We start from the raw sequence: 12,295 nt of genomic DNA, 5'->3' as shown, positions 1-12,295 counted from the left end.
ACTACGTGGTCCAAGCCAGAAAAAGGCCAGGTTCTGGCCAACAAGTATGCGAAAAATGCGAAAGTGCGAGCCAGGTGAGGGCAAATCCCAGACCTAACCGAGACATAACCGGCGTTATCCTCTAAAATATTAATCGCAACCAGGTTTAATTGACAGTTTCGGTGTGGTACCGCATTACTACGTGATCCGAACCAGAAAAAGCCCAGGATCTTGCCAACAAGTAGGCGAAAAATGCAAAGGTACGAGCCAGATGAGGGTAAATCCCAGACCTAACCGAGACATAACCGGCATTATCCTCCAAAATATTAATCGCATCCAGGTTTAATTGACTGTTGCGGTGTGGTACCGCATTACTACGTGATCCAGACCAGAAAAAGCCCAGGATCTTGACAACAAGTAGGTGAAAAATGCGGAAGTAAAAGCCAGATGATTGCAAATACCAGACCTCACCCAAACATAACCAGCGTTATCCTCCAAAATATTCATCGCAACCAGGTTTCATTGACTGCTTCGGTGCGGTACCACATTACGACGGGATACAAACCCGAAAAAGCCCTGGATCTGGCCAACAAGTATAAGAGCAATGCGAAAGTACGAGCCAGATGAGGGCAAATCCCAGACCTAAGCCAGACATAACCGGCGTTATCCTCTAAAATATTAATCGCAACCAGGTTTAATTGACAGTTTCGGTGTGGTACCGCATTACTACGTGATCCAAACCAGAAAAAGGCCAGGAACTTGACAACAAGTAGGCGAAAAATGCGAAGCTGCGAGCCAGATGATTGCAAATACCAGAACTAACCCAGCCATAACCAGCGTTATCCTCTAAGATACTAATCCGAACCAGCTTTTATTGACGGTTTCAGTGTGGTACCACATTACTACGTGATACAGACCAGAAAAAGGCCAGGATCTAGCCATCAAGTATGCGATAGATGCGAAAGTGCGAGCCAGATGAGGGCAAATCCCAGACCTAACCGAGACATAACCGGCGTCATCCTCTAAAATATTAATCGCAACCAGGTTTAATTGTCTGCTTCGGTGTGGTACCGCATTACTACGTGATCCAAGCCAGAAAAAGGCCAGGATCTGGCCAACAAGTATGCGAAAAATGCGAAAGTAGGAGCCAGATCAGGGCAAATCCCAGACCTAACCGAGACATAACCGGCGTCATCCTCTAAAATATTAATCGCAACCAGGTTTAATTGACTGTTTCGGTGTGGTACCGCATTACTACGTGATCCAAACCAGAAAAAGGCCAGGATCTAGCCATCAAGTATGCGATAGATGCGAAAGTGCCAGCCAGATGAGGGCAAATACCAGAACTAACCCCGACATAACCGGCGTTATCCTCTAAAATATTAATCGGAGCCAGGTTTAGTTGAATGTTTCAGTGTGGTACCTAATTACTACGTGGTCCAAGCCAGAAAAAGGCCAGGATCTGGCCAACAGGTATGCGAAAAATGCAAAGGTACGAGCCAGATGAGGGCTAATCCCAGACCTAACCGAGACATAACCGGCGTTATCCTCCAAAATATTAATCGCAACCAGGTTTAATTGACTGTTACGGTGTGGTACCGCATTACTACGTGATCCAGACCAGAAAAAGCCCAGGATCTTGACAACAAGTAGGTGAAAAATGCAAAGGTACGAGCCAGATGAGGGCAAATCCCAGACCTAACCGAGACATAACCGGCGTTATCCTCCAAAATATTAATCGCAACCAGGTTTAATTGACTGTTACGGTGTGGTACCGCATTACTACGTGATCCAGACCAGAAAAAGCCCAGGATCTTGACAACAAGTAGGTGAAAAATGCGGAAGTAGGAGCCAGATGATTGCAAATACCAGACCTCACCCAAACATAACCAGCGTTATCCTCCAATATATTCATCGCAACCAGGTTTCATTGACTGCTTCGGTGCGGTACCACATTACGACGGGATACAAACCCGAAAAAGCCCTGGATCTGGCCAACAAGTATACGAGCAATGCGAAAGTACGAGCCAGATGAGGGCAAATCCCAGACCTAAGCCAGACATAACCGGCGTTATCCTCTAAAATATTAATCGGAACCAGGTTTAATTGACAGTTTCGGTGTGCTACCGTATTACTACGAGATCCAAACCAGAAAAAGGCCAGGATCTAGCCATCAAGTATGCGATAGATGAGAAAGTGCGAGCCAGATGAGGGCAAATACCAGAACTAACCCAGACACACCCGGCATTATCCTCTAAAATATTAATCGGAACCAGGTTTAGTTGAATGTTTCAGTGTGGTGCCTAATTACTACGTGGTCCAAGCCAGAAAAAGGCCAGGATCTGGCCAACAAGTATGCGAAAAATGCGAAAGTACGAGCCAGGTGAGGGCAAATCCCAGACCTAACCGAGACATAACCGGCGTTATCCTCCAAAATATTAATCGCAACCAGGTTTAATTGACTGTTACGGTGCGGTGCCGCATTACTACGTGATCCAATCCAGAAAAAGCCCAGGATCTTGACAACAAGTAGGCGAAAAATGCGAAGCTACGAGCCAGATGATTGCAAATACCAGACCTATCCCAGTCATAGCCGGCGTTATCCTCTAAAATATTAATCGGAACCAGGTTTATTTGACTGTTTCGGTGTGGTACCGCATTACTACGTGATCCAAACCAGAAAAAGGCCAGGATCTAGCCAGCAAGTATGCGAAAAATGCGAAAGTACGAGCCAGATGAGGGCAAATACCAGACCTATCCCAGACATAACCGGCGTTATCCTCTAAAATATTAATCGGAACCAGGTTTATTTGACTGTTTCAGTGTGGTACCACATTACTACGTGGTCCAAGCCAGAAAAAGGCCAGGATCTGGCCAACAAGTATGCGAAAAATGCGAAAGTAGGAGCCAGATCAGGACAAATCCCAGACCTAACCGAGACATAACCGGCGTTATCCTCTAAAATATTAATCGCAACCAGGTTTAATTGACTGTTTCGGTGTGGTACCGCAATACTACGTGATCCAAACCAGAAAAAGGCCAGGATCTAGCCATCAAGTATGCGATAGATGCGAAAGTGCGAGCCAGATGAGGGCAAGTACCAGAACTAACACAGACATAACCGGCGTTATCCTCTAAAATATTAATCGGAACCAGGTTTAGTTGAATGTTTCGGTGTGGTACCTAATTACTACGTGGGCCAAGCCAGAAAAAGGCCAGGATCTGGCCAACACGTATGCGAAAAATGCGAAAGTACGAGCCAGATGAGGGCAAATTCCAGACCTAACCGAGACATAACCGGCGTTATCCTCTGAAATATTAATCGCAACCAGGTTTATTTGACTGTTTCAGTGTGGTGCCACATTACTACGTGGTCCAAGCCAGAAAAAGGCCAGGATCTGGCCAACAAGTATGCGAAAAATGCGAAAGTGCGAGCCAGATGAGGGCAAATCCCAGACCTAACCGAGACATAACCGGCGTTATCCTCCAAAATATTAATCGCAACCAGGTTTAATTGACTGTTACGGTGTGGTACCGCATTACTACGTGATCCAGACCAGAAAAAGCCCCGGATCTTGACAACAAGTAGGTGAAAAATGCGGAAGTAGGAGCCAGATGATTGCAAATACCAGACCTTACCCAAACATAACCAGCGTTATCCTCCAAAATATTCATCGCAACCAGGTTTCATTGACTGCTTCGGTGCGGTACCACATTACGACGGGATACAAACCCGAAAAAGCCCTGGATCTGGCCAACAAGTATACGAGCAATGCGAAAGTACGAGCCATATGAGGGCAAATCCCAGACCTAAGCCAGACATGACCGGCGTTATCCTCTAAAATATTAATCGGAACCAGGTTTAGTTGAATGTTTCAGTGTGGTGCCTAATTACTACGTGGTCCAAGCCAGAAAAAGGCCAGGATCTAGCCATCAAGTATGCGATAGATGCGAAAGTGCGAGCCAGATGAGGTCAAGTACCAGAACTAACCGAGACATAACCGGCGTTATCCTCCAAAATATTAATCGGAACCAGGTTTAGTTGAATGTTTCGGTGTGGTACCTAATTACTACGTGGGCCAAGTCAGAAAAGGCCAGGATCTGGCCAACACGTATGCGAAAAATGCGAACGTACGAGCCAGATGTGGGCAAATCCCAGACCTAACCGAGACATAACCGGCGTTATCCTCTGAAATATTAATCGCAACCAGGTTTATTTGACTGTTTCAGTGTGGTGCCACATTACTACGTGGTCCAAGCCAGAAAAAGGCCAGGATCTGGCCAACAAGTATGCGAAAAATGCGAAAGTGCGAGCCAGATGAGGGCAAATCCCAGACCTAACCGAGACATAACCGGCGTTATCCTCCAAAATATTAATCGCAACCAGGTTTAATTGACTGTTACGGTGCGGTGCCGCATTACTACGTGATCCAATCCAGAAAAAGCCCAGGATCTTGACAACAAGTAGGCGAAAAATGCGAAGCTACGAGCCAGATGATTGCAAATACCAGACCTATCCCAGTCATAGCCGGCGTTATCCTCTAAAATATTAATCGGAACCAGGTTTATTTGACTGTTTCGGTGTGGTACCGCATTACTACGTGATCCAAACCAGAAAAAGGCCAGGATCTAGCCAGCAAGTATGCGAAAAATGCGAAAGTACGAGCCAGATGAGGGCAAATCCCAGATCTAACCGAGACATAACCGGCGTTATCCTCTGAAATATTAATCGCAACCAGGTTTATTTGACTGTTTCAGTGTGGTGCCACATTACTACGTGGTCCAAGCCAGAACAAGGCCAGGTTCTGGCCAACAAGTATGCGAAAAATGCGAAAGTGCGAGCCAGGTGAGGGCAAATCCCAGACCTAACCGAGACATAACCGGCGTTATCCTCTAAAATATTAATCGCAACCAGGTTTAATTGACAGTTTCGGTGTGGTACCGCATTACTACGTGATCCGAACCAGAAAAAGCCCAGGATCTTGCCAACAAGTAGGCGAAAAATGCAAAGGTACGAGCCAGATGAGGGTAAATCCCAGACCTAACCGAGACATAACCGGCATTATCCTCCAAAATATTAATCGCATCCAGGTTTAATTGACTGTTGCGGTGTGGTACCGCATTACTACGTGATCCAGACCAGAAAAAGCCCAGGATCTTGACAACAAGTAGGTGAAAAATGCGGAAGTAAAAGCCAGATGATTGCAAATACCAGACCTCACCCAAACATAACCAGCGTTATCCTCCAAAATATTCATCGCAACCAGGTTTCATTGACTGCTTCGGTGCGGTACCACATTACGACGGGATACAAACCCGAAAAAGCCCTGGATCTGGCCAACAAGTATAAGAGCAATGCGAAAGTACGAGCCAGATGAGGGCAAATCCCAGACCTAAGCCAGACATAACCGGCGTTATCCTCTAAAATATTAATCGCAACCAGGTTTAATTGACAGTTTCGGTGTGGTACCGCATTACTACGTGATCCAAACCAGAAAAAGGCCAGGATCTTGACAACAAGTAGGCGAAAAATGCGAAGCTGCGAGCCAGATGATTGCAAATACCAGATCTAACCCAGCCATAACCAGCGTTATCCTCTAAGATACTAATCCGAACCAGCTTTTATTGACGGTTTCAGTGTGGTACCACATTACTACGTGATACAGACCAGAAAAAGGCCAGGATCTAGCCATCAAGTATGCGATAGATGCGAAAGTGCGAGCCAGATGAGGGCAAATCCCAGACCTAACCGAGACATAACCGGCGTCATCCTCTAAAATATTAATCGCAACCAGGTTTAATTGTCTGCTTCGGTGTGGTACCGCATTACTACGTGATCCAAGCCAGAAAAAGGCCAGGATCTGGCCAACAAGTATGCGAAAAATGCGAAAGTAGGAGCCAGATCAGGGCAAATCCCAGACCTAACCGAGACATAACCGGCGTTATCCTCTAAAATATTAATCGCAACCAGGTTTAATTGACTGTTTCGGTGTGGTACCGCATTACTACGTGATCCAAACCAGAAAAAGGCCAGGATCTAGCCATCAAGTATGCGATAGATGCGAAAGTGCCAGCCAGATGAGGGCAAATACCAGAACTAACCCCGACATAACCGGCGTTATCCTCTAAAATATTAATCGGAGCCAGGTTTAGTTGAATGTTTCAGTGTGGTACCTAATTACTACGTGGTCCAAGCCAGAAAAAGGCCAGGATCTGGCCAACAGGTATGCGAAAAATGCAAAGGTACGAGCCAGATGAGGGCAAATCCCAGACCTAACCGAGACATAACCGGCGTTATCCTCCAAAATATTAATCGCAACCAGGTTTAATTGACTGTTACGGTGTGGTACCGCATTACTACGTGATCCAGACCAGAAAAAGCCCAGGATCTTGACAACAAGTAGGTGAAAAATGCAAAGGTACGAGCCAGATGAGGGCAAATCCCAGACCTAACCGAGACATAACCGGCGTTATCCTCCAAAATATTAATCGCAACCAGGTTTAATTGACTGTTACGGTGTGGTACCGCATTACTACGTGATCCAGACCAGAAAAAGCCCAGGATCTTGACAACAAGTAGGTGAAAAATGCGGAAGTAGGAGCCAGATGATTGCAAATACCGGACCTCACCCAAACATAACCAGCGTTATCCTCCAATATAATCATCGCAACCAGGTTTCATTGACTGCTTCGGTGCGGTACCACATTACGACGGGATACAAACCCGAAAAAGCCCTGGATCTGGCCAACAAGTATACGAGCAATGCGAAAGTACGAGCCAGATGAGGGCAAATCCCAGACCTAAGCCAGACATAACCGGCGTTATCCTCTAAAATATTAATCGCAACCAGGTTTAATTGACAGTTTCGGTGTGCTACCGTATTACTACGAGATCCAAACCAGAAAAAGGCCAGGATCTAGCCATCAAGTATGCGATAGATGAGAAAGTGCGAGCCAGATGAGGGCAAATACCAGAACTAACCCAGACACACCCGGCATTATCCTCTAAAATATTAATCGCAACCAGGTTTATTTGACTGTTTCAGTGTGGTGCCACATTACTACGTGGTCCAAGCCAGAAAAAGGCCAGGTTCTGGCCAACAAGTATGCGAAAAATGCGAAAGTGCGAGCCAGGTGAGGGCAAATCCCAGACCTAACCGAGACATAACCGGCGTTATCCTCTAAAATATTAATCGCAACCAGGTTTAATTGACAGTTTCGGTGTGGTACCGCATTACTACGTGATCCGAACCAGAAAAAGCCCAGGATCTTGCCAACAAGTAGGCGAAAAATGCAAAGGTACGAGCCAGATGAGGGTAAATCCCAGACCTAACCGAGACATAACCGGCATTATCCTCCAAAATATTAATCGCATCCAGGTTTAATTGACTGTTGCGGTGTGGTACCGCATTACTACGTGATCCAGACCAGAAAAAGCCCAGGATCATGACAACAAGTAGGTGAAAAATGCGGAAGTAGGAGCCAGATGATTGCAAATACCAGACCTCACCCAAACATAACCAGCGTTATCCTCCAATATATTCATCGCAACCACGTTTCATTGACTGCTTCGGTGCGGTACCACATTACGACGGGATACAAACCCGAAAAAGCCCTGGATCTGGCCAACAAGTATACGAGCAATGCGAAAGTACGAGCCAGATGAGGGCAAATCCCAGACCTGAGCCAGACATAACCGGCGTTATCCTCTAAAATATTAATCGGAACCAGGTTTATTTGACTGTTGCAGTGTGGTACCACATTACTACGTGGTCCAAGCCAGAAAAAGGCCAGGATCTGGCCAACAAGTATGCGAAAAATGCGAAAGTAGGAGCCAGATCAGGCCAAATCCCAGACCTAAGCCAGACATGACCGGCGTTATCCTCTAAAATATTAATCGGAACCAGGTTTAGTTGAATGTTTCAGTGTGGTGCCTAATTACTACGTGGTCCAAGCCAGAAAAAGGCCAGGATCTAGCCATCAAGTATGCGATAGATGCGAAAGTGCGAGCCAGATGAGGTCAAGTACCAGAGCTAACCGAGACATAACCGGCGTTATCCTCCAAAATATTAATCGGAACCAGGTTTAGTTGAATGTTTCGGTGTGGTACCTAATTACTACGTGGGCCAAGTCAGAAAAGGCCAGGATCTGGCCAACACGTATGCGAAAAATGCGAACGTACGAGCCAGATGTGGGCAAATCCCAGACCTAACCGAGACATAACCGGCGTTATCCTCTGAAATATTAATCGCAACCAGGTTTATTTGACTGTTTCAGTGTGGTGCCACATTACTACGTGGTCCAAGCCAGAAAAAGGCCAGGATCTGGCCAACAAGTATGCGAAAAATGCGAAAGTACGAGCCAGATGAGGGCAAATCCCAGACCTAACCGAGACATAACCGGCGTTATCCTCCAAAATATTAATCGCAACCAGGTTTAATTGACTGTTACGGTGTGGTACCGCATTACTACGTGATCCAGACCAGAAAAAGCCCAGGATCTTGACAGCAAGTAGGTGAAAAATGCAAAGGTACGAGCCAGATGAGGGCAAATCCCAGACCTAACCGAGACATAACCGGCGTTATCCTCCAAAATATTAATCGCAACCAGGTTTAATTGACTGTTACGGTGTGGTACTGCATTACTACGTGATCCAGACCAGAAAAAGCCCCGGATCTTGACAACAAGTAGGTGAAAAATGCGGAAGTAGGAGCCAGATGATTGCAAATACCAGACCTCACCCAAACATAACCAGCGTTATCCTCCAAAATATTCATCGCAACCAGGTTTCATTGACTGCTTCGGTGCGGTACCACATTACGACGGGATACAAACCCAAAAAAGCCCTGGATCTGGCCAACAAGTATACGAGCAATGCGAAAGTACGAGCCAGATGAGGGCAAATCCCAGACCTGAGCCAGACATAACCGGCGTTATCCTCTAAAATATTAATCGGAACCAGGTTTAGTTGAATGTTTCAGTGTGGTGCCTAATTACTACGTGGTCCAAGCCAGAAAAAGGCCAGGATCTGGCCAACAAGTATGCGAAAAATGCGAAAGTGCGAGCCAGATGAGGGCAAATCCCAGACCTAACAGAGACATAACCGGCATTATCCTCCAAAATATTAATCGCAACCAGGTTTAATTGACTGTTACGGTGCGGTGCCGCATTACTACGTGATCCAATCCAGAAAAAGCCCAGGATCTTGACAACAAGTAGGCGAAAAATGCGAAGCTACGAGCCAGATGATTGCAAATACCAGACCTATCCCAGTCATAGCCGGCGTTATCCTCTAAAATATTAATCGGAACCAGGTTTATTTGACTGTTTCGGTGTGGTACCGCATTACTACGTGATCCAAACCAGAAAAAGGCCAGGATCTAGCCAGCAAGTATGCGAAAAATGCGAAAGTACGAGCCAGATGAGGGCAAATCCCAGATCTAACCGAGACATAACCGGCGTTATCCTCTGAAATATTAATCGCAACCAGGTTTCTTTGACTGTTTCAGTGTGGTGCCACATTAGTGCGTGATCCAAACCAGAAAAAGGCCAGGATCTGGCCAACAAGTATGCGAAAAATGCGAAAGTAGGAGCCAGATCAGGCCAAATCCCAGACCTAACCGAGACATAACCGGCGTTATCCTCTAAAATATTAATCGCAACCAGGTTTAATTGACTGTTTCGGTGTGGTACCGCAATACTACGTGATCCAAACCAGAAAAAGGCCAGGATCTAGCCATCAAGTATGCGATAGATGCGAAAGTGCGAGCCAGATGAGGGCAAGTACCAGAACTAACACAGACATAACCGGCGTTATCCTCTAAAATATTAATCGGAACCAGGTTTAGTTGAATGTTTCGGTGTGGTACCTAATTACTACGTGGGCCAAGCCAGAAAAAGGCCAGGATCTGGCCAACACGTATGCGAAAAATGCGAAAGTACGAGCCAGATGAGGGCAAATTCCAGACCTAACCGAGACATAACCGGCGTTATCCTGTGAAATATTAATCGCAACCAGGTTTATTTGACTGTTTCAGTGTGGTGCCACATTACTACGTGGTTCAAGCCAGAAAAAGGCCAGGATCTGGCCAACAAGTATGCGAAAAATGCGAAAGTGCGAGCCAGATGAGGGCAAATCCCAGACCTAACCGAGACATAACCGGCGTTATCCTCCAAAATATTAATCGCAACCAGGTTTAATTGACTGTTACGGTGTGGTACCGCATTACTACGTGATCCAGACCAGAAAAAGCCCCGGATCTTGACAACAAGTAGGTGAAAAATGCGGAAGTAGGAGCCAGATGATTGCAAATACCAGACCTCACCCAAACATAACCAGCGTTATCCTCCAAAATATTCATCGCAACCAGGTTTCATTGACTGCTTCGGTGCGGTACCACATTACGACGGGATACAAACCCGAAAAAGCCCTGGATCTGGCCAACAAGTATACGAGCAATGCGAAAGTACGAGCCAGATGAGGGCAAATCCCAGACCTAAGCCAGACATGACCGGCGTTATCCTCTAAAATATTAATCGGAACCAGGTTTAGTTGAATGTTTCAGTGTGGTGCCTAATTACTACGTGGTCCAAGCCAGAAAAAGGCCAGGATCTAGCCATCAAGTATGCGATAGATGCGAAAGTGCGAGCCAGATGAGGTCAAGTACCAGAGCTAACCGAGACATAACCGGCGTTATCCTCCAAAATATTAATCGGAACCAGGTTTAGTTGAATGTTTCGGTGTGGTACCTAATTACTACGTGGGCCAAGTCAGAAAAGGCCAGGATCTGGCCAACACGTATGCGAAAAATGCGAACGTACGAGCCAGATGTGGGCAAATCCCAGACCTAACCGAGACATAACCGGCGTTATCCTCTGAAATATTAATCGCAACCAGGTTTATTTGACTGTTTCAGTGTGGTGCCACATTACTACGTGGTCCAAGCCAGAAAAAGGCCAGGATCTGGCCAACAAGTATGCGAAAAATGCGAAAGTACGAGCCAGATGAGGGCAAATCCCAGACCTAACCGAGACATAACCGGCGTTATCCTCCAAAATATTAATCGCAACCAGGTTTAATTGACTGTTACGGTGTGGTACCGCATTACTACGTGATCCAGACGAGAAAAAGCCCAGGATCTTGACAGCAAGTAGGTGAAAAATGCAAAGGTACGAGCCAGATGAGGGCAAATCCCAGACCTAACCGAGACATAACCGGCGTTATCCTCCAAAATATTAATCGGAACCAGGTTTATTTGACTGTTTCGGTGTGGTACCGCATTACTACGTGATCCAAACCAGAAAAAGGCCAGGATCTAGCCAGCAAGTATGCGAAAAATGCGAAAGTACGAGCCAGATGAGGGCAAATCCCAGATCTAACCGAGACATAACCGGCGTTATCCTCTGAAATATTAATCGCAACCAGGTTTCTTTGACTGTTTCAGTGTGGTGCCACATTAGTGCGTGATCCAAACCAGGAAAAGGCCAGGATCTGGCCAACAGGTATGCGAGAAATGCTTAAGTACGAGCCAGATGATTGCAAATACAGAACTAACCCAAACATAACCAGCCTTATCCTCCAAAATATTAATCGCATCCAGGTTTAATTGACTGTTGCGGTGTGGTACCGCATTACTACGTGATCCAGACCAGAAAAAGCCCAGGATCTTGACAACAAGTAGGTGAAAAATGCGAAAGTACGAGCCAGATGAGGGCAAATCCCAGACCTAACCGAGACATAACCGGCGTTATCCTCCAAAATATTAATCGCAACCAGGTTTAATTGACTGTTACGGTGCGGTGCCGCATTACTACGTGATCCAATCCAGAAAAAGCCCAGGATCTTGACAACAAGTAGGCGAAAAATGCGAAGCTACGAGCCAGATGATTGCAAATACCAGACCTATCCCAGTCATAGCCGGCGTTATCCTCTAAAATATTAATCGGAACCAGGTTTATTTGACTGTTTCGGTGTGGTACCGCATTACTACGTGATCCAAACCAGAAAAAGGCCAGGATCTAGCCAGCAAGTATGCGAAAAATGCGAAAGTACGAGCCAGATGAGGGCAAATCCCAGATCTAACCGAGACATAACCGGCGTTATCCTCTGAAATATTAATCGCAACCAGGTTTATTTGACTGTTTCAGTGTGGTGCCACATTACTACGTGGTCCAAGCCAGAAAAAGGCCAGGTTCTGGCCAACAAGTATGCGAAAAATGCGAAAGTGCGAGCCAGGTGAGGGCAAATCCCAGACCTAACCGAGACATAACCGGCGTTATCCTCTAATATATTAATCGCAACCAGGTTTAATTGACA

The sequence above is a fragment of the Colletes latitarsis genome, chromosome 1 (assembly GCF_051014445.1).
Source record: "Colletes latitarsis isolate SP2378_abdomen chromosome 1, iyColLati1, whole genome shotgun sequence".
NCBI lineage: Eukaryota > Metazoa > Arthropoda > Insecta > Hymenoptera > Colletidae > Colletes > Colletes latitarsis.
The sequence above is the reverse complement of the archived record's forward strand: the minus strand, read 5'-3'. Positions refer to the sequence as shown.